This window comes from Cervus canadensis, chromosome 3, assembly GCF_019320065.1.
Source record: "Cervus canadensis isolate Bull #8, Minnesota chromosome 3, ASM1932006v1, whole genome shotgun sequence".
Taxonomy (NCBI): Eukaryota; Metazoa; Chordata; class Mammalia; order Artiodactyla; family Cervidae; genus Cervus; species Cervus canadensis.
In genome coordinates this window covers 16623567-16650650 of record NC_057388.1, presented here as the reverse complement: position 1 = coordinate 16650650, position 27084 = coordinate 16623567, and positions in this window count along the sequence as shown.

The following is a 27084-nucleotide window of genomic DNA, read 5'->3' as shown; positions in this document are numbered from 1 at the left end:
GGTCATAGCTTTCTTTCCAAGGAACAAGTGTCTTTTAATTTCATGGCTGCAGTCACCACCTGTGGTGATTTTGGAGCCCCCCAGAAAGAAAGTCTTCCTTTAGAAAGAGAGGACTCTTTAAGTTATAATTCCTGCTACTTCAGCAAATTCTGCCCTTGATAGTGTTACTGCAGATTACAATATGCAATATGGCTATTGTGAGAATTATGTATTACTGTATATAATATCATGCTAACATGAAATCATCACTGATAATAGCTAGTAGGAGCTTAGATTCCTAAGAACCTATTTATATCACTAGGAGAGTAATAGGTAACATGTAAATCACATTTCATCTGCTAGAACAATGTGAAATAAGGCTTAGAGGGGAAAAATAAAAAGACTATTAAGACAGTGAAGAGTGAAGACTGATACCAGATCCTGCCTGCCATCTGTCATACATAGTAGGGTATTGCCCCAGGTCCTTGCTTCAGATGTGTAGGTTCTTCCATCCATTAAACCATTGTCTCTGCTACTGACTCCAGACTTTTTCTTCAGTCTTGAAGTTGGGAAAGCAAAGGCCTTATAGACCTATGGGGAATAGCCCAACAATTGGTGGAGCAGCTAGAAGACTGAGGAAACTCCTGTGACCTCTGAGATGTAGGGAAATATAAGACAAGGAATGAAAGGTTTCATGGAGTGTCCGCCTGCATGTAGGGCCAAAAGTTGCAGGTGTAAACCCGGGCAGGCTCTCCACTAACATATGAAACCTGCTTCATCTACACTATACTCACACAACTGACCTTCCTACATACTTGCCCCAGGGCCAGCTGGTGATCGTTCTAATCACAATGGGGCCAGTCATGAGGGACAGGCCTCTCTGCTGGTTTCCTTGGTAACTAATGAGCCCAGCTGACTTCAATTCCCCTATAAGTGGTAATCTCCACTTTCTCCTAGAAGTCCAAGTCTTCCGTCATGTCTTACGGATGGCCAGCAGCACATGGCAGGGTGTCTCTCCAGGCCTTGCTTCAGACATGTAAGCCCTCCCCCCACCCCTACCACCCCACTCCACCATCCATTAAAACATTGATGTCTTTGTTGGTGGGGGAAAAAAAATCAAAAGCATAGTGAAATTACACTTGAAGAGGCATGACTCTATTTGTAACACAGGAGAATAACCTAAAAAAATGGCAAATAGGTGTGTCATGCAAATGGTTGGAGTAGTTTTAAAAACAGTTATGGTTAATGTTTTTTGGGGGAAATTTAACTGAATCTACAGCTTCTCATTTGTGAACAAATCAACATTTTAAGAGAACAACTTTCTTAAGAGAGAATACAATTAGTATGAATTAAATATTTAACGCATATTTATATGGTGATACATTGGTTCTTCTAGGAATATATCTGTTGTGCTCTTGAAGCAAGACTCAATAGCAGTTACTCAAAACCATAGTTAACACTGTCCAAGGAAAGAGAAGGCTTTGCTAGTGATGGAGTGGTAAAGAATCTGCCTGGCAATGTGAGGAGATGCAGGTTCAATATCTTGGTTGGAAAGATCCCCTGTAGAATGAAATGGCAACCACTCCTTGACTCCAGTCAAGTACTTTGGACTGGGAAATCCCATGGACAGAGGAACCTGGAAGGCTACAGTCCATGGGGTTGCAAAAGAGTGGGACATAACTTACCAACTAAACAACAGCAAGGAAAGAGAATGCATTGAAAAAAGAAGGTATTTGTAAGGTGAATAGCTTTTCTTTGAGCCTTATATTACAACTTTATATGTCTAATGTTGGAAAGATAACTTACTTTATTCTGGAAATAATCTGCCCCTTAATAGTAACTGTATTTTATTAACCGTAAACCATTAAATTATCAACTGAGTAGTCTGTAGTAAGTGGTATAAATGGTTGGGTGACTAACAGTAAGCTTTTAATTACTAGCCAAATACAACAATGATTTCAGCTGGACTGTTATTTTAAAACTAAAGTTTTTCCATTGAAAAGAAGTGCCAAGATTCTCTGGGCGGGGCGGGGGTGGGGGTGGGGGGACAGGTTGCCTTTTGGAAAATAAACAGTTTTACAATGCACAAATAAGGCAGTTTTTAAAGGTGACATTTGAAATTCAGATTACAAAAACATAATTAAGAGAATGAAGAAAATAAAAAATTTTGAAAAATGTTGCCGTTCATTGAATAAAGAACATATCACAGAAGCTTCTGGAACAACTGATCAATGCTTGGTTAGCATATTCCGGGTGATGATCATTCCTGAGTTGGAGATATTCCATCAGCTACCCACATAAGTACCCCTCAGTGAGCTTTACAATGAAGTTTCAGTTTTCTTGTTTCAGGTTTAAATACCAAAATTTATTCTCTAGCTAAGCCTGTTCTTTGACTCAGAACTTTATTTGTAACAATCACCAGAGCTGTGCAATGAATGGAGTGCCTTTCAGTTTATTTTCAATTCAGTTTGACTTTGAAATCTAATTAATTAAGTAATTATAATGCACATATGACACCTTCCTCAGACTGGTGGTTTTCTAGTCATGGGTTGAGCCTCCTTCCTTATGACCTATTTCTCTCCTGATCCATGTGCCTCTGAAGTCCTCAGTGATTGATTGCAGACCTTTGCACAATTCTGTTTTTGTTTTTGTTTTTGTTTTCTTTTTCAGTATGAAGTTACTACTGAGATTGTATTACTACCAAGTGTCATAATTATATTGCATTTTTCTACACATTTGTGTATTGACCTACTTTTGCTAGATTTGAATTCCTCCTTTCGTCTCTTTTTCCCTTCCTTTTTTCTCTCCTTCCTTTTCTCTTCCTTTTTTTTCATGCTTCCTTCATTCCTGCCTGCCTCCCTTTTTCTATTTAACAAGCATTTATGAAGTCCACTGTATTAAAATATTGCTTGGCATTTTCAGGCTGTTTCCGAATGCAAATGGCCGGTATGGTCTTTATTTTAATTCCTGTAAGCACTTTGGCTACCTGACTATGTGTGAAGGATCAATGTCAAATTCTATGCAGACTCTGACCAGAAATTACTTTCCCTGAATGCTGTGAAGAAGCATAAACCTGAGACTGGCAGGTAACCCTGTATCTTTAGTGGGAGCCTTTAGTGAAAAAATCTTTCCAAGAGTGGCACTTGAAGGATATTATTCTAGGAAACACAAATAGATTTTCCCCTCCATTTACCTTTAAAATAGCCATCCTGTCCTTATCCACCTGATTCAGGGTCACTGACTTTGCAATCACAGGCAATGTACTTCCATTAGGAAAAACTAATTTTTACCAGTTTTGATTAGTAAAAGCTCTTTTATTCCCATAGAAGTTAGTGAATGTTGCATTTAACTAGAGGACAGATGCAATCATGTATCATTCCATAAGTAAGATCCATTAACAATAATCTCAATATTGAGCCAGAGAGTCAGCAAAACAAACTTTTCAGATAAAACTGATATCCTAAGTATTTGTATTGCATACAAAATAATTAGTAATAATGAGTGGTGATTCCCTAAGCTACTGGAGATGTCTGTTTACTGATTTTTTGTTTACTGAACATTGCAAACATTTGCAAGGTTTAAAAATGAGTATATATTGTCAAAACCTGGTTATCACTCTTCGCTTTGGTAAATTTTCTTTATTACTGTAGATCAGTGCAGTCATGTCATTTTCATGATATTATAAATCAGTTATTGAAAATCTGCATCATCAGCATTGCACTGTATTCAGTTCAGTTCAGTCACTCAGTCGTGTCCGAATCTGTGACTCCATTGACTGAAGTACACCAGGTCTCCCTGCCCATCACCAACTCCCAGGTTTACTCAAACTCATGTCCATTAAGTCAGTGATGCCATCCAACCATCTCAACCCCTGTCGACCCCTTCTCCTCCTGCCTTCAATCTTTCTCAGCATTAGGGTCTTTTCAAATGAGTCAGCTCTTCACATCAGGTGGTCAAAGTATTGGAGTTTCAGCTTCAGCATCAGTCCTTCCAATGAACACTCAGGACTGATCTCCTTTAGGATGGACTGGTTGAATCTCCTTGCAGTCCAAGGGACTCTCAAGAGTCTTCTCTAACACCACAGATCAAGAGCATCAATTAATTGGTGTCCAGCTTTCTTCATAGTCCAACTCTCACATCCATACCTGACTACTGGAAAAACCATAGCTTTGACTAGACAGACCTTTGTTGGCAAACTAATGTCTCTGCTTTTTAAAATGCTGTCTAGGTTGGTCATAACTTTCCTTCCAAATAGCAGGCATCTTTTAATTTCATGGCTGCAGTGAGCATCTGCAATGATTTTGGAGCCCCCCAAAATAAAGTATTTCACTGGTTCCACTGTTTCCCCATCTGTTTGCCATGAAGTGATGGGACCAGAAGCCATGATCTTAGTTTTCTGAATGTTGAATTTTAAGCCAACTTTTTCACTCTCCTCTTTCACTTTCATCAAGAGGCTCTTTAGTTCTTCGTTTTCTGCTATAAGGGTGGTATCATCTGCATATCTGAGGTTACTGATATTTCTCTCAGCAATCTTGATTCATTTGTGCTCCAGCCAGCCCAGCATTTCTCATGATGTACTCTGAATATAATTTAAATAAGCAGGGAGACAATATACAACCTTGATGTACTCCTTTTTCTATTTGGATCCATTCTGTGTTCCATGTCCAGTTCTAATTATTGCTTCCTGACCTGCATACAGATTTCTCAGGAGGCAGGTCAGGTGGTCTGGTATACCCATCTCTTGAAGAATTTTCCACAGTTTGTTGTGATCCACAGTCAAAGTCTTTGGCGTAGTCAATAAAGCAGAAGTAGATGTTTTTTTTCTGGAACTCTCTTGCTTTTTTGATGATCCAAAGGATGTTGCCAATTTGATCTCTGGTTCCTCTGCCTTTTCTAAAACCAGCTTAAACACCTGGAAGTTCATGGTTCATGTATTGTTGAAGCCTGGCTTGGAGAATTTTGAGCTAAACTTTACTAGCGTGTGAGATGAGTGTAATTGTGTGGTAGTTTGAGCATTCTTTGACATTGCCTTTCTTTGGGATTGGAATGAAAACTGACCTTTTCCGCTCCTGTGGCCACTGCTGAGTTTTCCAAATTTGCTGACATATTGAGTGTAGCACTTTCACAGCAACATCTTTCAGGATTTGAAATAGCTCCACTGGAATCCCATCACCTCCACTAACTTTGTTCATAGTGATGCTTCCTAAGGCCCAATTGACTTCACATTCCAGGATGTGTGACTCTAGGTAAGTGATCACACCATTGTGATTGCACTGTATTAGTGTGCTTCTAATTGTTTTGGCTCCCCAGATCAAGCTAAATAATTTAATCAATTATTTTGATGAAACCAGCTGAATCAATTGAAAAGATTTTTATCTTAAAAAAAACAACACAGCAATTTGGGTTGAAAGTGTCATTTGGTATAGTATTTGTCTATGTGGTTTCTTTAATTCTCCACTTGTTTTTCTGTGAAGAGATAAAATTAACAAAGCAGTCAAAATAATAATATCTTTATCTCTAGTCTTAGGTTCAACCTACCACGTATACAAATTTGTTCCTTTGTAAATGACTTTGTGGGCTTCCCTGGTAGCTCAGATGGTAAAGCCTACAATGTGGGAGACCCAGGTTCGATCCCTGGGTCGGGAACATCCCCTGGAGAAGGAAACGGCAACCCACTCCAGTATTCATGCCTGGAAAATCCCATGGGCCGAGGAGCCTGGTGGGCTAAAGTCCATGGGTCGCAAAGAGTCAGACATGACTGAGCGACTTCACTTCACTTCAAGTGCCCTTGTGGTCATTTGATTTGTTGTAATTAAGAAGTATTTAAGGGGAAATGTATGCATCTATTTAGCAGTAATATACAATAGGTGTAGACTGTTAGAAAAAAGTGTTCCAAAGAAAAGTAGTTGAAGAACTAGGAATGCAAATTCCCTACTAAAAGAAAGCAAATATTATTTTTTCCAGAATATCTAGATAGTTCAGTTCCAAAGTGTGTTTAGTTAAATTATATGAATTTATAGTGTGTGTTTGTTACTCAGTCATGTCTGCCTCTTTGCAACTCCATGGACTGTAGCCCACTAGGCTCCTCTGTCCATAGAATTCTCCAGGCAAGAATACTAGAGTGGGTAACTGTTTCCTTCTCCAAGGGACCTTCCTGACCTGCGGATCGAACCCTGGTCTCCTGAATCGCCAGCAGATTCTTAACCATCTAAGTCACCAGGGAAGCCCGTATTTATCTGCTTTATGCAGTATTTAGCCCATCCCTATCTCTTATAGTGACTTTCTCCTTGTAAGTCTTCTGTTTACTTCAAAATAAATGAATTATGAAATGCCAAATCTGTATCTAATATCAAAGTACAAAGCCTATTTTATCACCTGGATCTGCCTTTATTGCCAGGGTTATATTTGAATATTCCAAATGGTTGAAAACTAAAGAAAATTGCAATATTTATAAAACATATTCAATATTGGCTGCTAATATTATTTTTTACAGCTTATTTGCAAATGATCTCCTACCAAGTAGGTCCTTTCACTCACTCCCCTTCCTATCGATTTACTTTCTTCAAACCTTCACTGTGAGGAGACTCTTCAACAATTTCATTCTTACCCACAAAACTCATTTTGATTCACATCCACCTCTTTTTTATGATTTGGTGCATTTGCCAGATAAAATTCATTCAATTTAGAAAAGAAAATGATTGGTGCCTAGGAACGCTATATCATGACGTGCACACCCACACATAAGCCTTCATGTACCTATTTAGCAAAACTATTTCTGGAAGACTATGCCATAGTGGAAACCGGCTGGGCCATATGTACCTTTAATACCTCCTCCTTTAACTGACAATGAAAACAAATAGTGAAACAGAAAACAGATGCTAGAAAATGTAATAAATTTTAAATGCATTAATTGATTTTATTAAGCTCTTAGGTAAGACATTTTTTTTAACCTAATCTCTTCTCTTAGCTTGGCAAAGGAGATAGATAAAAATTTCATTTTCCAGTTACATTTATTTTAAACACCTTTATAATTCAAAGAAGAGAGGAATGGATAGTACTGTAACAGATGTTGGTCAAAAGGGAAATTAAACCCAATGTACTTAAAAGTAAGTTCTAGACTATCTTTAATTGCAAGACTTATCAAACACTAATACACAAAAATGTATTAACAAACAGCAAGCTCTCTGTTTGAAAGCTGTTGGCAACTTTCTTCAGAAGAATAAGAACAGGACATAGAATCCCCAGAAGTATTGATTTTCCAAGCTTCACCTTAGATTTTAGTGTAATGCTCACAAGAATTGTGTAAGGAAAGCATAGACTTCATTGTTAAGTTTAGCATTTTGAGGTCCTAAATCAAATTGAAAGTAATTTTTTACATGGAAGAGCCCAGGAGATCCTTGCACATATTAAATGCTTGACTGAAGTCCCCACTTTCTGTTGATTTGGGAATAGTGATATCTAAGGCGAGGAAAAAGCCAGAAAGTACAATACATGAAGTTGTATTTTATCATTTGTAGCTCATGGCTTTATACAATAGCAATTAATAGGTTATTTATTTTTATTTTAAAAATTATTTGTAATAAGTAGCCCTAGTGCACTGTAAACAATTTTAAAAGGATAAAATTAAGTATTTCTCCTTCTCATGTTTCCTGACTGTTTAGTTCCCCCACACCAAAAGGCAACTACTATTAATGGTTTCTTATGTCTTCATTATGTGTATACATAAAATATACATGTGCATATAACCACATGTATATACACAAGGGCCTCCCAGCTGGCACTAACTGGTAAAGAACCCACCTGCCAATGCAGGAGATGTGAGAGACTTGGGTTCGATCCCTGGGTCAGCAACATCTCCTGGAAGAGAAAATGGCACCCCACTCCAATATTCTTACCAGGAGAATACAATGGTGGGTTACAGTCTGGGCTACAGAGGAGCCTGGTGGGCTACAGTCTATGGGATCTCAGAGTTGGACACAACTGAGCTCTGAGCAAAGCAAAATATATACAAAAACACATATAACTGTTAGAAGTATAGGTTTTCTTCATTTCATCAAACTAGTAGCATACTCTACATGCTCTTCAGCAATGCTTTGTTCACTTAAAATATTATTTGAGATTTTTCTATAGCAATACATAAAGTGATATTTCTTTATGCACTGTATTACTTTTTGTAAATATTTCATGGAATGTTTTCTATTAATACACATTTTTGTTTATTCTGAACTTTTTGTTACTCAAAAGCTGTAATGATTTGAGTTATACATATACAATTGCTTTTATATGTGAGTGTGACAGTGAAACAGAATGCAAAAGTGAAATTAAAGGGTCTACTAATCTATTTAATGTTTTAGTCTTTTATCAATTTACAAACATATAAAAATGCCCTGCTTCTTCAGCCACATAGTATATTATGAACCTTTTTTGATCTCCAACAATCAGCTTAATAAGAAAAAAAAATCATAGATTTAAGTTGCATTCCTTTGTTAGGAACACCATCAAGCATATTTGCATGCATTTCAAGTTTATACATGATTCCATAGTGATAAAATATCAGCACAAATAGAATGATCAACAACTGCTGCATGGGGAGATGTTCTTATATCATGTTTGTGTGGAAGAGTGATCTGGATATTGGGATGGTGGCTCACTCGCCATCTGTCTCTGAGTTCTGCCCCTTAGTCTCAGGACTATGTGACATTTTACTCAAAAGTCTCCCCATCCTTGGGGCCTCAGGTTGGTTGGTGAGAGATGGTATTTTTTTTCAGAGAGTCAATACATAACCTGATCCACTTCTACTCTTGAAAAGTAGAAGTGACAGTTTTCATAATGACACTGGCAGGGGTTTACTTTTGTTTAAAAAAAGCTTTTATTTTTAGTTCACTAGCTGTGAGAATAGTGATTTCAAGCACTGTTCTTTTTTTTTTTTTTAAACCATGTATCAGACATAACAGTGATTCAGGCCTTTCAATTATTTTTTGGATTTGTTGGTTAGATAAAAAGAAAAAAAACAAAAAAAAAAAACTCAGTAATACTGCTTTAGAAAGAAAACTTATTGACACCAGACATTTGGTATCACTCATCCAAATCTAAGTTGACTTGTTAAGTAGTTAGTCAACAATTAGAATAAAAATTGAAAATCACTAACAACCGCTAAGGCATGGCTGCCACCATCAATGGACATTGTTTCCAGAATTGAAGAGAGTCTGAAGGCCTCCCCACACTTGTTGGGAATGACTCCTTTAGTTGTGGGGAGATCTGGGGTGTCTAAAGTTAACATGGTACCCAAAATTAAGGTTAGTAGATTAACCTAGAAAAGCAGCCTGTTTTAAAACTCAAAATAATTGGAAACTTCTTAAAGAGATGGGAATACCAGACCACCTGACCTGCCTCCTGAGAAATCTGTATGCAGGTCAAGAAGCAATAGTTAGAACTGGACATGGAATAACAGACTGGTTCCAAATAGGGAAAGGAGTATGTCAAGGCTGTATATTGTCAGCCTGCTTATTTAACTTATATGCAGAGTACATCATGAGAAATGCTGGACTGGATGAAGCACAGACTGGAATCAATATTGCTGGGAGAAATATCAATAACCTCAGATATGCAGATGATGCCACCCTTATGGCAGAAAGTGAAGAACTAAAGAGCCTCTTGATGAAAGTGAAAGAGGAGAGTGAAAATGTTGGCTTAAAACTCAGCATTCAGAAAACTAACATCATGGCATCTGGTCCCATCACTTCATGGCAAGTAGATGGGGAAACAGTGGAAACAGTGTCAGACTATTTTGGGGGGCCTCTGAAATCACTGCAGATGCTGACTGCAGCCATGAAATTAAAAGATGCTTGCTCCTTGGAAGAAAAGTTGTGACTAACCTAGACAGCATATTAAAAAGCAGAGATACTTTGCCAACAAAGGTCTGTCTAGTCAAAGCTATGGTTTTTCCAGTAGTTGTGTATGGATGTAAGAGTTGGACTATAAAGAAACCTGAGCACTGAATAATTGATGCTTTTGAACTGTGGTGTTGGAGAAGACTCTTGAGACTCTCTTGGACAGCAAGGAGATCCAACCGTCAATCCTAAAGGAAATTAGTCTTGATTATTCATTGGAAGGGCTGATGCTGAAGCTGAAACTCCAATACTTTGGCCCCCTAATGTGAAGAACTGACTCATTTGAAAAGACCCTGATGCTGGGAAAGATTGAAGGTGGGAGGAGAAGGGGGCAACAGAGGATGAGATAGTTGGATGGCATCACGAACTCAATGGAAATGAGTTTGAGTAAACTCTGGGAGTTGGTGGTGGACAGGGAAGCCTGGCATGCTGCAGTCCGTGGGGTTGTAGAGTAGAACACGTCTGAGCGACTGGACTGAACTGAACTGAATTGAACTGAATTCTATGGCTTGATATGAATGAGCTGAAAACAAATTCTATTTATTTTATTCATTTGAAAAAATATTTATTTGGTTGCTCTGGATCTTAGTTGAAGATGTGGGATCTTCTATCTCCATTTCAGTATGTGGGATGAGGGATTTTTCAGTTGCGTCATGAAGGGTCTTTAGTTGGGATCATATGGGATCCAATTCCTTGGCCAGGACTGGGTACTGGGCCCTCTGCATTGAGATCACAGAATCTTACCCACTGGACTACCAAGGAAGTCCAAATCCTACTTATTTTAGAACTAACGTTAGCTTATTTTAAATCCAAAAGATACTCTAGCTACTGATCAAAGTCAGAATCTCTTTAAATTCTTGACTTCCCTTATGTGCTTGAGAAATTTAATTAATTGTATAGGCTATAGGCTGATTTTGTTGTTTTTTTTTAGTTGCTATGTCAGGCATTTTGCAATCTTATGGACTGTACCTGGCTAGTCTCTTCTGTCCATGGGATTTCCCAGGCAAGAATATTGGAGTGGGTTGCCATTTCCTTCTCCATGGGATCTTCCCAACCCAGGGATCAAACTCTAGTCTCTTGCTTTGGCAGGTGAATTCTTTACCACTGAGCCACCAAGAGAGTCCCATAGACTGAAGAACTATAAATAATTATATTAGGAAGGAATTAACAGTACCTACCTGTGAGTACAGAACTTGGCATATGCATTGCTGTCAAAAAATATTTAATCAAATATGTATCTCTTGGTGGTGTGTTTTCCCAATATGTACCTCTTCTTAGTCATGCTCACTAACAGCAAGCAGGGTTTTTAAAAACTCTATCAGTATTGAAAACATATAAAATTATATGTGGTAAAATATTATTGCCATGTAAGTATTTTTAAATGATCCACACTAATTCCTAAATTAACACAGAGAAAGTGTGCCTAATTGATTTGTAACTGGGCAAAAGTAATATGTGACTAACAAAAAATTAAATATAAGAGAAACATATCTGATTCTCCTCTTGAAGCTATGGAACATGCATCTTTTTTTTTTTTTTCCATTTATTTTTATTAGTTGGAGGCTAATTACTTTACAATATTGCAGTGGTTTTTGTCATACATTGACATGAATCAGCCATGGATTTACATGTATTCCCCACCCCGATCCCCCCTCCCACCTCCCTCTCTACCCGACCCCTCTGGGTCTTCCCAGTGCACCAGACCCGAGCACTTGTCTCATGCATCCAGCCTGGGCTGGTGATCTGTTTCACCCCAGATAATATACATGTTTCGATGCTGTTCTCTCGAAACATCCCACCCTCGCCTTCTCCCACAGAGTCCAAAATTCTGTTCTGTACATCTGTGTCTCTTTTTCTGTTTTGCATATAGGGTCTTTTCTTCCCTCATATGGAGTCTAGGTTGGGGCTTCCCAGGTGGTTCAGTGGTGAAGAATACGCCTGTAATGCAGGAGACATTTGTTCAATCCGTGGGTCAGGAAGATCCCTGGGAGAAGGGCATGGCAACCCACTCCAGTATTGTTGCCTGGAGAATCCCATAGACAAAGGAGCCTTGTGGGCTAAAGCCTTGTAGGGGTCACAAAAAGTCAGACATGACTGAAGTGACTTAGCACACAGGCGTGCAACTATCAAACCGGTATGCAAATTCAAAAGTCTAGGACTGAATTCAGCCATTTTCCTTCATAACTGCTTTACTTTTCTGAATTTTTACTATATGTTTAGTAAGAAGAGGAAAAGAAAGAAGAAAATGAGTGAGAATAAAGGTGATAAGGGAAAAATGCTGAGATAGTAGCTTGCTGCTGCTGCTGCTAAGTCGCTTCAGTCGTGTCCGACTCTGTGCGACCCCACAAACGGCAGCCCACCAGGCTCCCCAGTCCCTGGGATTCTCCAGGCAAGAACACTGGAGTGGGTTGCCATTTCCTTCTCCAATGCATGAAAGTGAAGTCGTTCAGTTGTGTCAGACTCTTAGTGACCCCATGGACTGCAGCCTACCGGGCTCCTCCTCCATCCATAGGATTTTCCAGGCAAGAGTGCTGGAGTGGGGTGCCATTGCCTTTTCTCCGGAGATAGTAGCTTAGTTAACACCAAAATTTAAGAGAAAAGACAAGGAAATAAGTTTCTATAGAATGACTTGAGAATTGATAGGCTGGAAGGTAACTTATTGAGTGGTATCACGGAAGCCAAAGGTGAAAGGTTACTTAGCTTCAGTCAACATCTACACAAATGGAGAGGAAGGATTCTCAGAAAAGTCCTCTCCAACTCTAAATCAGACAGTCTAGATAGGTCTATCTACAAAGAAGTCAAATCTTTATGCACCTACAACTGCACTCATTCATTTAATGGGATAAATTATAATAGAAATGAGAATCAGAATACTTATTTTTACCTATAGGCAGGCCTACTAGCTAAAGAAAAATAGCAGTACAATGTTCTACCTCTGTGGTTATTACAGAGCATTGGTACAAAAGCGAAAGTGTAAGAGAGTGGAATACTTTTAGTTCTTGAAATATTTTAGCCACCATTTTTCATAAATTTGATCCCTCAAGCATTTCCTCGTTACAAACTTTGTTAAAAAAAAAGTCAAAACGATGAGGCATTCGCATAACTTTCTGTCTTTCTGTTCAATTTTCCTCTTATTGTAATACTGAACTTAGAATGCTCCTGAATAGAATGTTCTACTGGGAAAGAGTGGCAACAGAAGATTGGTTGAGCGTTGTGTATTTGGTTGTACATGTGACACTGATAAGATTCCTGGGAATGAACAGTTCTGATAAAAGCAATCACAACATGACTATAAACAAAAGCTTGAGATTTAAGCGAGGCACTGCAGAACAGCTAGAAATAACCTTTTTGTGTGTTCCCTTTATCTATAGCTTCATCAGTACAGTGTCAGGGACAAACTGAGATCCCAGCTGCCTTTATTCATTTAATAAATTGTTATAATTAATAGCTATTATTCATGCATTTCAGCCCTTTCACATTTAATAACAGCTCGTTCCAATCAAAACTATAAAAACATGGTCAGAGTGGAGTGTGTGGGGGTGTCACAATGCAACTAGTACATTGGAAACCTTCCTATGGACTGTCATTCCATTTCTTTCCAGCAGAGCACACGTCTTTTTGTATTAGCTTGGGGAAATAAAATGGGAAGCATTTCTGTGTACTTTTAAGAACGGTCTGACTGGCATCAGAGTCAGTTGGCCCCTTTTTAATTTTTCCCCCTGTTCATTTGTTCAGATATAATTACAGATTCTGTGCAAAATTTCGATGTCAATCCTTATTAATCTCTAATTTCTAATCATAGGCATAAGGGATTTGGAAACTGCATTTCACATTTTATGGCTTTGGAGGGAGAATTGATAATGCTTCTGGTTCGGTGAATTCCTGACTACATTCCTCCCCAACTTAGCCCTGAGGGACAGTGAGAATAAAATGCACTTAGTGGGAAGCTGAAGCTGAGTTCCAGCTCTTAACACAATTATGGTTAGATTTATTGGTGGGCGTGACAGTTCTTGGTTGTACAACTCCAGAGAGAAAGAAGATAAATGAGGCTACAACACCTGTGAGACACAGAGGCAAGATTAGCCAAGAATAAAGAACCTCTTCTGAGAGTCACAGGTAGTTCTGCAAGTCTGGCAAGAGCTAATATTTGAGAGGGCAGAGAAGACTGTGGGATGAGAAGTAAAAAATAAATATGGTATTTTTAGGTCTCTACTTCATATGAAATCGAATAACTTACTGATAGTTAAGCTATAGGAAAAAAGCCAATCAGGAATTTAGTCGGCAAGTCTTGGCACTCCCTACTGAACAGTCACACAGTTGCCTTTTCAGTGATTCTGGAAGTGTAAAAATTCTTGGCAGTGATTCAGTAGGCAGTCTTTTTGCATATCACTGGTTTTACTACTGTAGTTACAGTATTTTCCTATGAACTTTAAGGGGATATCTTTTCTATGGAAATGATCTGCACAAATATTACTTTCTAATGTTAATTATTTTAACTAGTAGACTTTACTTTAAAAGTGATCTTAGGTTCAGCAAAATTGAGTAGAAAACAGAGTGAGTTCCCATATACCCCCATCCTGATAGATGTGCAACCTCCCTATTAACCTCCCACTCCTAAGTGATACATTTTTAATAATAAGTGAACTTACAATGACACATTATTGTCACCCAAAGCCTGTAGTTTACATTACAGCTCACTCTTGGTGTTGTACATCCTATGGATTTGACAGATGTGTAGTAATTCACCATTGTAGTATTGTACATAATAGCTTAACTGCCCTAAAAATCCCCTGTGTTCTGTTAGTCATCCCTCTCTTCACCCTGCCCCCACCAATCACAGGTCTGTTTTGAAATTAATTAGTTATTTATTTGGCTGCATCAGGTCTCAGTTGCAGGGCTCAGATCTTTTATTGTGGCATACAGACTCTCTAGTTGTGGCTCATAGGCTTAGTGACTCTGTGGCATGTGGGATTTTAGTTCCTCAACCAGGGAGTGAACTCATGTACCCTGCATTGCAAGGCTGATTCTTCCTTGGACCACCAGGGAAGTTTTCCCCACAGATCTTTTACATGTGTGCATAGTTTTATTTTTTCCAGAATGTCACATAGTTGCAATCATACAGTATATAGCCATTTTAAACTGCTTTCTTTCATTTTTTAATATGCAGATGGTGACTATAGCCATGAAATTAAAAGACAGTTGTTCCTTGGAAGAAAAGCTATGACAAACCTAGACAGTATATTAAAAAGCAGAGACATTACTTTGCCAACAAAGCTCTGTCTAGTCAAAGCTATGGTTTTTCCAGTAGTCGTGTATGGATGTGAGAGTTGAATTAAAAAGAAAGCTGGACGCCAAAGAACTGATGCTTTCGAACTATGGGGTTGGAGAAGACTCTTAAGAGTCCCTTGAACAGCAAGGAGAGCCAACCAGTCCATCCTAAAGGAAATCATTCCTGATTATTCATTGGAAGGACTGATGCTGAAGCTGAAACTCCAATACTTTGGCCACCTTGTGCGAAGAGCTGACTCATTTGAAAAGCCCCTGATGCTGGGAAAGATTGAAGGCAGGAGGAGAAGGGGACGACAGAGGATGGGATAGTTGGGTGGCATCACCAACTTGATGGATCTGTGTTTGAGTAAGCTTCAGGAGTTGGTGGTGGACAGGGAAGCTTGGTGTGCTGCAGTCCATGGGTAGCAAGGAGTTGGACATGACTGAGCAATTGAACTGAAGGTTCCTTCATGGCTTTTCATGCTTGAGAGCTCTTTCTCTTCAGTGATGAATAATATTCCATTGTCTGGATGCACCATAGTTTATTTATCCATTCACTTACTGAAAGATATCTGGGATGCTTCTACGTTTGAGCAATTATGAATAACACTGCTATAAATTCCTTGTGTAGATTTTTGTGCACTTTGAACTTTTCAGTTAACTTGGGTAAACATCAAGAAGCATGATTGCTGAATTATATGCTAAGTGTATGTTTAGTTTTGTAAGAAGCTGCTGAACTGTCTTCCAATCTGGCAGCATTCCCACTGGAAAAGAGGAGTTCCTATTGCTCTAATGCAGTGTACATCCTCATCAGCAGTTGGTGTTGTCAGTGTTTTTAATTTTGGTCATTCTGATACATAAGTAGTGGCATCTGATTTTTGTTTAATTTGCAGTTCCCTAATGATATATGACTTAGAGCGTCTTTGTATATAATTACTTTCCACCCATATATCTTCTTTTGTGAAGAGTCTTTTTTTTTTTTTTTTATTAGTTGGAGGCTAATTACTTCACAATGTGAAGAGTCTTTTCAAGTCTTTGTTAATTTTTTAATTGGATTGTTTGTTTTCTTATTGTTAAGCTTAAGAGTTCTTTGTATATTTTAAACAATAGTCTTTCCTCGAATGTGTGTTTTACAAACATTTCTCCCAGTCTGTGGCTTACCTTTTCATTCTCTTGATATTGGCTCCCGTAGAATAGAAAGTATTCATTTTAGTGAAGTCCAGTTTTGTCAATTATTTCTTTTATTGTAACTTTGGTGTTGTATCTAAAAAGTTCTCATCATACTCTAGGTTATCTAGGTCTCTCCTGTGTTATCTTCTAGGAGTTTTATAGGTTTGTGTCTTACATTTAGGTCTCTGGTTCATTTTGAGTTAATTTTGAGTTAATTAGGTGAAGGGTCTAAGCTCTCTGGATAAATTATTTTTTTTTTTTGCATGTGGATGTCCAGTTATACCAAGACAATTTGTTGAAAAGATAGTCTTAGCTCCAATGCGTTGTGTTTGCTCCTTTGTCAATGATAAGTTGATCATATTTACATGAAACATTAATAGATTTCTATTGGTCTATTTGGAGAAGGCATTGGCACCCCAGTCCAGTACTCTTGCCTGGAAAATCCCATGGACGGAGGAGCCTGGTAGACTTCAGTCCATAGGGTCGCTAAGAGTCGGGCAGGACTGAGTGACTTCACTTTCTCTTTTCACTTCCATGCACTGGAGAAGGAAATAGCAACACACTCCAGTACTCTTGCCTGGAAAATCCCAGGGACAGAGGAATCTGGTGGGCTGCTGTCTATGGGATCACACAGAGTCAGACACGACTGAAGCGACTTAGCAGCAGCAGCAGCATTGGTCTATTTGTCCATTCTTTTGCCATTCCACACTGTCTTGTCTGTGATTTTTAGTATGTCTCACAGGCAGACTTTGTTCCCTCAGACTTTGTTCTTCTTCAACAATAAGTTGGCTCTTCTGGGTTTTGCACTTCTGTATATAAATCTCCAAATGAGTTCATCAATATTCATAAAATAACTCAAAATAACTCAAAAATAATTTTGATTGGAGTTGCATTGAATCTACACATCAATTTTGAGAAAAACTAACATCTTAACAATAGTGAATCTTTCTATCCATGAATGGGGTTGTCTGTCCATTTATTTAGCTCTTTCTTGATACCTTTCATCAGAGTTTTATAGTGTTTCTTATATGAATCTTGTACATATTTTGTTAAATTAATACTTACTGCATTTTAGGGGGTGCCAATGTAAATTGCAACATGTTCTTAACTTTCAAATTCTGCTTGGTCATTCTTGGTATATAGGAAATCTAATCTTATAACTTTTGAAATCTGAATTTTATGAGATAAAATATTGATTTTACCAGATTTCTACATTATGAAAGCTGATCATTTCCACATGTACATTGTTGCATATCAAAGTTTGCTTAAAATAATATTCAAGTAAGTTCAAAACAGTCTTTATGAAAAGTCATTTTATAGATGACTAATTTTTTATTATTAAATATCAAACATTAATTAATATTAAACAGTATCAATATATTATGTTAAATATTTCACTAATTCATTATTATTCTGTGTTTTATTATGACTATCATGACAAATATTTAAGTTCTGAACTGGAGTCCCAGATTCACTACTTATTAGTTATATGACTTCTGAATCTCAGTTTTATCATCTGGAGTTTAAAATGGATTCTTATCCTGTGAGTGTTATGTAAAAACTGAATGAAGTAAAGTATGCTAAGATCTTAAAATTGTGCATGTAACCTAAAAATACATTAAAAAAAATTGCTTTCCCATACCATTATTACCAACACTATTGCCACTGCTGCTGCTGCTATGTAGCCTAGAGTAAGGAAATGAACACTGAAGGTAGGACCATGAGAACTAGCACTGCCCTAACTATTAATAAATGTGTGACTTGAAGTGGGTCCAACCATTATTGGCCTCCTGGATGAACTAGATGACATATAATTTTTTTTTTCAGCTCTAAAGAGTTGGACATGACTGAGCGACTGAACTGAACTCAACTGAAGACATATCAGGGCTTCCCTAGTGGCTCAGACAGTCAAGCGTCTGCCTACAATGTGGGAGACCCGGGTTCAATCCCTGGGTTGGGAAGATCTCCTGGAGAAGGAAATGGCAACCCACTCCAGTATTCTTGCCTGGAAAATCCCATGGACAGACAAGCCTGGTAGGCTACAGTCCATGGGGTCGCAAAAAGTCGAACGCAACTGAGTGACTTCATTTTCTTTCAAGACATATCAAGGGGATGCCCAGGTGCCTAGGACCCACCTGCCAATGCAGGAGAAACAGGAGACTCAGGTTCAATCCCTGGGTTGGGACGATCCCTTGGAAGAGAAAATGGCAACCCACTCCAGTATTCTCCCCTGAAGAAAACCCATAAACAGAGGAGACTACAATCCACAGGTTAGCAAAGAGTTAGACATGACTGAGTGCACACGCGCACACACACACACACTCACAAGACATACCAAGGACTTGAGACATGGCTTCTATTAGGGTTCCACAAAGTTCAGTATGAACTTTTATATTTAGTCTTTCTAAAGTTGCTGTGGTTGAAATCACAAGGAGCATCTACAAAAGGGAGTAAATGAGAAAAAAGTTGTCCCTCTGTAATGTAATGGCAAATTGAAAAATAGGAGCCTTCCATTGGAGCTGGAATGCCCCAATATATTTTTTGATTATGGTGTATGGGTCTGGACTATCCCTACAAGCTATCTGCTAAACTGCCTCGTATACCCAACACATTGTTCTCTGAACTTGCCCTCAGTGGTCTCAGCTCTGACCTTTCTCCTTTCACCAAATTATTCTCAAATAAGCATTTTATCTAATTTTCCTTTAAGCTGTATTTGAAGTCAGTTAGGCAGTTTTATTGATTAGTGTTTTCATAATTTTCTTTTTATTATCAATCTTCTTCATCTTGAAATTTAGGTTTCTCCTATCCTTTAATTAAAATGTAATTTCTAACAGTAGAGTACAACTCATTTAGTGTGTACTCTGGTGAGCTACAACTAATATTTGTGTATCCACTACTATAATCATTATAATAACAATTTCTTTATCAGCAAAAAAATTCCTGCCCCCCCCCCCCCGCCCCCGCCCATGTCCTTTTCAAGTCAATACTTTTCTCCATCCCTATCCGGGCAATCACTGGTCTATTTTTGTTTTGTTTTTAATCTCTGTAGTTTTTTCCTTGTAAGAATGTTATATAAATGAAACAATGTATTTTTAGGCTAGTTTCTTTCATATAGTAAAATGCATTTAAAATCTCTTCCTGTTCTTGCTTGTATCAATAGATCATTTTATTTTTATGGATGAGTAGTATTCTTTTGTATGGAAGTACCTGAGTTTGTTTATGCATTTCCTGGTTGAAGGACATTCTTGTTATTTCCAGGAATGGGCAATTATGATAAAACTGTTATAAGAATTTAATTACAGGTATTTGTATGAACATGAGTTTTCATTTCAATTTCATTTCTGATATCTAGGACTGTGATTGCTAGGTCATATGCTACTTATCTGTTAGCCTCTATAAGAAGCTGCCAAACTGTTTTCCTAAGTGGCTACACTGTTTTATATTCCTAATAGCAATATGCAAAAACTTAATCAAGTCTTGTCTTTTCCTATCTTTTTCTTCTCTAAAGCATTGTAGCAAATATGTACTGGAATGTCATAATTTTGTATTTCCCTAATGAGTAACATCTTCTGATGTGCAGTATTTGTTAAAAAAAAAACTTGCCAATTTTTTGGTTACATTCTTTTCATTGAATTTTGTGATTTTCATATTTTGAATGTGAGTTCTTTAACAGATATATAATGTGTACATGTTTTCTATGAATATCTGGCTTTTCCTTCCATTTTCTGAAAGTGTCTTTTAAATGTAATTGTTAATTTTGATGAAACCCAATTTCATTTTTTTATTTTACAAGTTATGCTTTTAATCATACCTAGGAAATCTTGGTCTGATTCAAGGTCATAAAGATCATGTTTTATTCTAGTAATATTTTATTTTACATTTAGGTCTATGATCTATTTTGACTTAGTTTTTGCAGAGATTGTAATGTATGAGTTGAGGTTTTATTCATTTGTTTGGTTTTGTTTTTTCATATATTTGTCCAGTTGCCCCAGTATCATTTGTCAAAAAATTTATATATTCAATTTTGAATTGTCTACATATCTTTTACTGAACATCAACTGAACCTATATGGGTCGACTCCTGTTCCATTTATTTTTTCCGTTCTTTCTATTATTCTCTTCTCCTTTTACCTATATTTTTACTGATAGCACTTTGTTGTGGTAACTATAGCTTTATAGTAAGCCTTGAAATTAGGTGGTATAAGTCCTCCTGCCCCCCCCCTTTTTTTTTCAAAACTGTTTTGGTTATTCTTGTTCCTTGACTTTGCTGTATACATGTTACAAAAAGTCTACACATTTTTATAAAAAAATCCTGCTGATATTTTGGTAGGTATTATGTTAAATCTATAAATCAGTTTAGGGAAGAACTGGTATCTTAACAATATTGGCTTTTCCAATCCAGAAATAATGCATATTTATGGATCTATTTATTAAGGTTTATTTTACTTTCATCAGTGTTTTGTTGTGTCAGCATCTAAACAGTAGACATATTCTGTAAAAAAGAAAAAAACAACTATGTTTAATGATTTTATAGCTATGTAAAGTCATTTTTTACTTAAATTACCAAATTTTTTTTACTATAGAAACATATGTATACTTTACATATATAGAAGTTTTTATTTTGAAATGTTAATAAGCTCATTTATCAACTTCAGCATATTTTTGGTATATATGTAAGAATTTCTATGCAAAGAATCATGTTGTCTACAGTTTTTGTTTTTTTTTTCCTCCCTCTGTATCCCTTTTATTTCCTTTTCTTGCCTTGTTGCACTAGTTAGGGCTTCTAGCATGATGCTAAACAGAAATGATGAGACTGGACTTCCTTGCCTTTTTCCTAACATAGAGGAAAGCATTCAGCATTTCACCATTAAGTATGATGTTAGTTGTGGGACTTTGTAGATAGACTGTCACATTGAGGAATAAATGGATAATATTTTTTTCCCTAAGAATACAGGTTGAAATAAATCCAATTACATAGCTTTCAGACTTGACTATGCTTGACTGTGTTGCATTTTGCATGCCCTATCTGTTCATTTCAGTCATCTTTAACATTTATGGTAACGAATACAGCCAAACTAATAGCTCATTCATCTTAGTAGTAAGGAAAATGAAAATGAGGATTTTTTTCCCCTATGTTTTCAGCATGGTAACCTCTTATTTGGAGACATTTCTTCTCAGCTTACATTTATTAGGTATTTAATATTCTGATATGCAGAGGTTTTCTTTTTTAACCCCATATCTAAATTTCAGTTTTAAAATGTTGTTCTTTCATTCAGTTCAGTTCAGTTGCTCAGTCGTGTCTGGCTCTTTGCGACCCCATGAATCGCAGCACGCCAGGCATCCCTGTCCATCACCAACTCCCAGAGTTTACTCAAACTCATGTCCATTGAGTCGGTGATGCCATCCAGCCATCTCATCTTCTGTCGCCACCTTCTCCTCTTGCCCCCAATTCCTCCCAGAATCAGGGTCTTTTCCAATGAGTCAACTCTTTGCATGAGGTGGTCAAAGTACTGGAGTTTCAGCTTCAGCATCAGTCCTTCCAAGGAACACCCAGGACTGATCTCCTTTAGGATGGACTGGTTGGATCGCCTTGCAGTCCAAGGGACTCTCAAGAGTCTTCTCCAACACCACAGTTCAAAAGCATCAATTTTTCAGCACTCGGCTTTCTTCACAGTCCAACTCTCACATCCATACATGACCACTGGAAAAACCATAGCCTTGACTAGACAGACCTTTGTTGGCAAAGTAAAGTCTCTGTTTTTTAATATGCTATCTAGGTTGGTCATAACTTTTCTTCCAAGGAGTAAGCGTCTTTTAATTTCAAGGCTGCAATCACCATCTGCAGTGATTTTGGAGCCCCCCAAAATAAAGTCTGACACTGTTTCCACTGTCTTCCCATTTATTTCCCATGAGGTGATGGGACCAGATGCCATGATCTTAGTTTTCTGAATGTTGAGCTTTAAGCCAATTTTTTCAGTCTCCTCTTTCACTTTCATCGAGAGGCTTTTTGGTTCCTCTTCACTTTCTGCCATAACAGTGGTGTCATCTGCATATCTGAGGTTATTGATATTTCTCCCGGAAATCTTGATTCTAGCTTGTGCTTCTTCCAGCCCAACGTTTCTCATGATGTACTCTGCGTATAAGTTAAATAATCAGGGTGACAATAAAAAGCCTTGACGTACTCCTTTTCCTATTTGGAGCCAATCTTGTTTCATGTCCAGTTCTAATTGTTGCTTCCTGTCCTGCATATAGGTTTCTCAAGTCCCCATCTATAATCCCTATGTCACAGGCAAGGACTTTTGGTTTAGATATTTGACTGCTTTTTCATAAGCCTTAAACCCTTGTTTCTTAATTGTCCAGTTTTATTATCAAATCTCTTCTGTGTTAGTAGTTGCATATCTATTACATTCTGGTAGTCTCTCACCGGTTATAATGGATACAATTTATTGTTAAGATTTTGACTGGTGATTAATTTTATTTCCTAAATAAATGTTTCCCTTCTCTACTCTCACTATCATTTGATTTAAATATTTATAATATTTTTCATTGACTATGACACTAGCCTTTTAACAACTGTGAATTGTGATTACCTCATATCTGTCCTTAATATGATCCTAGATATAAAGCAAAATGTGAAAACTTCATTAACAAACTCAGGAAATAAGTGAACACATTAGCACAGCTTTCAAAGTCTTTTATGATCTAACTCTTGAATACTTATCTGTCCACAATTTCCAGTTTACTTGCCCAAATAGATCCCATGTTGTGGACAAACTGAGTGACATACGTTTTTATTCATAGCATTATATTTCTCACTTCTATAGGATTATTCTTGCTTTGCATGGAATATCTACTCTATTTTTTTGTGCACATCCTTTAAAACAAAGTACCTTAACACTTCTCAGCACTTCACACATAGCTTTTTTTATGTAACCATGTGTGTTTTAGAAATCTGTGTATGTGTCATTTGTCACACCGCACTAAAGCCTTTCTGAGGGCTGCACTTGGTCCTATTTTCCTTGTATTTTTAAAACCATAGATACAGTCTTAGGTCATAATGAGTAAGTAATTTAGTAAGTTCTTGTTTCATGTTTAAGTTCAATAAATTCTCATGATTTTCTTGCAATTTTTAAAATATATTTCCTCAAAATATTCCAGCTATAGATTAGGAAGGAGAAAATAATTTTCTTTGAGTCTCAAAATACTCTGAAAAAGTCAACAATAATAAGGTTTGTCTCCATGTTAACTTCTTTCTTAGAAATTGAAATTGAAAATGTCATTTTCATGGACCTCATGACACATTTGATTTAGAGAGAAGTTTCTCGAAAATTGTTTTTTTTTTTTAACTGTGTTGTTGAATACTAGGAATTTCCTTTTACTTTGTTTCCTTAGAAACTTTGAGCCTATCTAATCCCGTTAACTTCAAAGTTATTTCAATTTTGCATCAACTGGTAAAGGTATGAACAAAAATGAAAGTGTAGTCACCAGACTTGAACCAGCATTCTCTGGACAAAATGGACTTTATGAATTCTAGCCAATTTGCCTATTCCTTCTTAGAAATTAAAAGATGTAAATTTATTTTCAAAGGAAAGCATTACAAAGTTTTAACTACACACTTATCAGTGATGTGTTAAAGTTACACAAGGAACACAACACCCATCTTGTTCACTAGCTCCCCCTTGGTCACACAACACGTGAAGAACATTTACCCAACATTTTGATCCTGGCTTCTCATGGCTGATGTAAAATGCAGATGTAGAATTCTGCTGTGCTTATAAATTAGGTAACTGATCTTTAGTGCAAATCAAAATTGTTTTATTAACTTTGACTGTAATTGCTGTGAGCTAGAAAATGTTTACAATCCTAGAGAGATTAGCTGTTTCTTTCTGAAAGTCTGAAATCATTCCTTTAATTTATCTCATTTGTATTTGCACATCTTATTTATTTATGCAATCATATCGAATTGTAGCTATCCAATATTTTAAATAGAAAAAAATAAGCTTGAGTAATGTGCATACCTCATATTCATACTTATTGTTGTGATATATCACTTATCTTCTGTATTTTTTATGTATATAAGTAAGTGTTCTACAAGTATTTGTATTAAGATCAATGTATTTTTAGCTGAGTGAATTATTTTCTGTGACAATTGTTTTATTAGGAGCAAAGATCCTGAAGAATTTATCAAGCTAGGACATAGAAGAGATGTTTTATTATACTTTTGTTGAACTGTGTTCTTTTAATGTAACAATTACTCTGTGCAGATTTCTAAACTGTTTGACCATTTGCCTACTTAACCTGAACCTTGTCAAGTGTGACCCCTTACAATGGAGGGTACTTTTCTCCCCAGAGTCAGCATATTGTCCCAATTTCTTCTGTCCCACACTTCCTTCCTTCTTAGAAAGGACCAACAACAGAAATTTCAGTGCCCATAATTCATAAACAGCTCTATATTTGTTCCTCATACCTTGAAGCTTCTATGTTTACATATGTATTGATGAGTGAGATAGTAAGAGAGACAGCGTGAGACACATGGATTGGGAAGAAGAAAGGTTTTTCATTTAAAGATTCCTGGATCCAATAACTCCTCTGGAAACACAGAGAAATAAATATGTTTAGCCACTTCAGTGGCTCTCTGAGAGATCCGTTCACTAATGACACATGCTCCCTTGCACGTATGTTCAAGTAGTATGTTTAAAAGGCCTCATGACCACCACTTCTTAGGAAATTATAGACCAGTAATAGTCCTCATCTAAGGGGTTTCTTGCAATGTCATGATTTTTGCAGTCATATTTGGGACATTGCAAAAGGAAGAAAATGGGAAATGACTAGTGTAAAAGAGAGTAAAATGGAATCAAGTACAGCAAAATGAAGTAAATCATGTTTTCCATTGTATGTCAACCATTGAGAGGGTGAGAAGACAGTGACAATTTAAAATGACATTTTGAGAGGGGAACCAATTCTTAGAATGTTATTTATGCTAATATACAAGTATTCAAAGTTTAAACGTACACTATGTTAAAAAATTAAAAAAAGGTATTATTATGAAAACAACAAAAATTTGTGTTTAGTCTAAGAAAACCACATAACAAAGTGGCTGTGTATCAGAATCTAACCTGATGAACACATTGCAATTATTTGCTTTTTTCTTCTTTGGTTATCACATGACTTCCAAAATTGATGCTTGTGGTTATTGAGAGGACAATTCTAGACCTGAAAGCCACAAGCCAGTGATAGCTCCCTCAGCCAAAATGCAGAACTAGGTATTGATGTGAATCATTCCATAATTCAAGAAAACTAAGCACATATCTCACGAATCTGTCATCTGAAGACCAAAGATGATGTTTATGGAAAGCACAGCTAATGAGGAAGGCTTCACTGATTATATAACATATTGGGACAATGGAGCATGAGCAGGATTCAAAAGTGTGTGCTTTTCTGGTTAACACAAGAAAATGCGGGAAACTAGACAAGTGAGAATAGAACGAGAGAAAATGATTTATCATCAGAGAAATAACATATAGACAGAAACACATGTGTAAGGTAAATAGGTAGAGAACGCGTATGTGGCCTGCCAATGGTGAAAAATATAGCTCACAAATTACTTGGAAACAGATCATGTACAAAATTGCTCGTAATTATAGTTAATATTTGGGGTATTTACCATTTCATTCCAATACTTCAAACCTTTCAATCACGCCCCCCCATGTCTCACTGAGCTAATAAATATTTTTTGAAGGTACACTACATGCCAGGTACAATAGCTGGTGCAAGGGTGAACAAAACAGAAAGAACTTAGTACTGTGGTATCATATCAGCGAAATTCCTAGGGTAAGAATTTTAGAAGTCTATTACTTTCTGATTGCTTCAAAAGAATTACCACAAACTTAGTAGCTGGAAGCAACATGAGTTTATTTTCTCAGTTTCCATTTATCAGAAGTTCAGACGCAGGTTAATTCATTTCTCTGCTGAGGATCTTATAAGACTGAAATCAACATGCTGACTGTCTCTGCAGTCTCATTTAAAACTCAGAGTCCTTTTCCAAGCTCAGTCAAATTACTGACAGAATTCAGTTCCTGTGGTTGTAGGACTGAGGTCTTCTGTGGCTCTTTGCAAAGGCAATTCCCAATATGATGGATTCTTTCCAGGACAAGCAGAGGAACTTCTCTGATACTTCACATTCTTTTAAGGGTTTATCTAGCAAAGTCAAGACCACCCAGGATAATTTCCCTTTGTATGAATTTTATCTCATCATATCTATAGTTCTTAACCACACTCACAGAATGGTATTTAGAGGGCAGGTCACTGTGGGTCATTTTTTAATTTTGCAAAGCACAACAGTTTCCCTGAGGAAATAATATAAAACCTGAGACCTAAGAAGCCTTAGAGTTGTGAAGGCAAAAATAGGAATATGTTTACAGCCTAGATGTAGGAAAGACCAAAGAGAATCTAAGAAACTTGAAGAAGCTCAGCTTAGCTTTGGGAAGGAAATCTACACATCATAACAAAGTTAACAAAAGCATGCATGATATAGTACCATAATGTATTTCCTATCTCATTTATTACAACTTCCAGCTTTGAAATCTATACCTGAGTTACACCAGATTTTATTCTTTACTTTTGTGCACTTATATTCAACTTTGTCTAGTTATTCAAAGCACTGTGCTCTCCCCTTACCTTAGTCCTAGTATGACTTCTTAACAGAAGACTAATTAAACAGATTTGAATGCAGAGTTCCAAAGAATGGCAAGGAAAAACAATAGAATAGGAAAGACTAG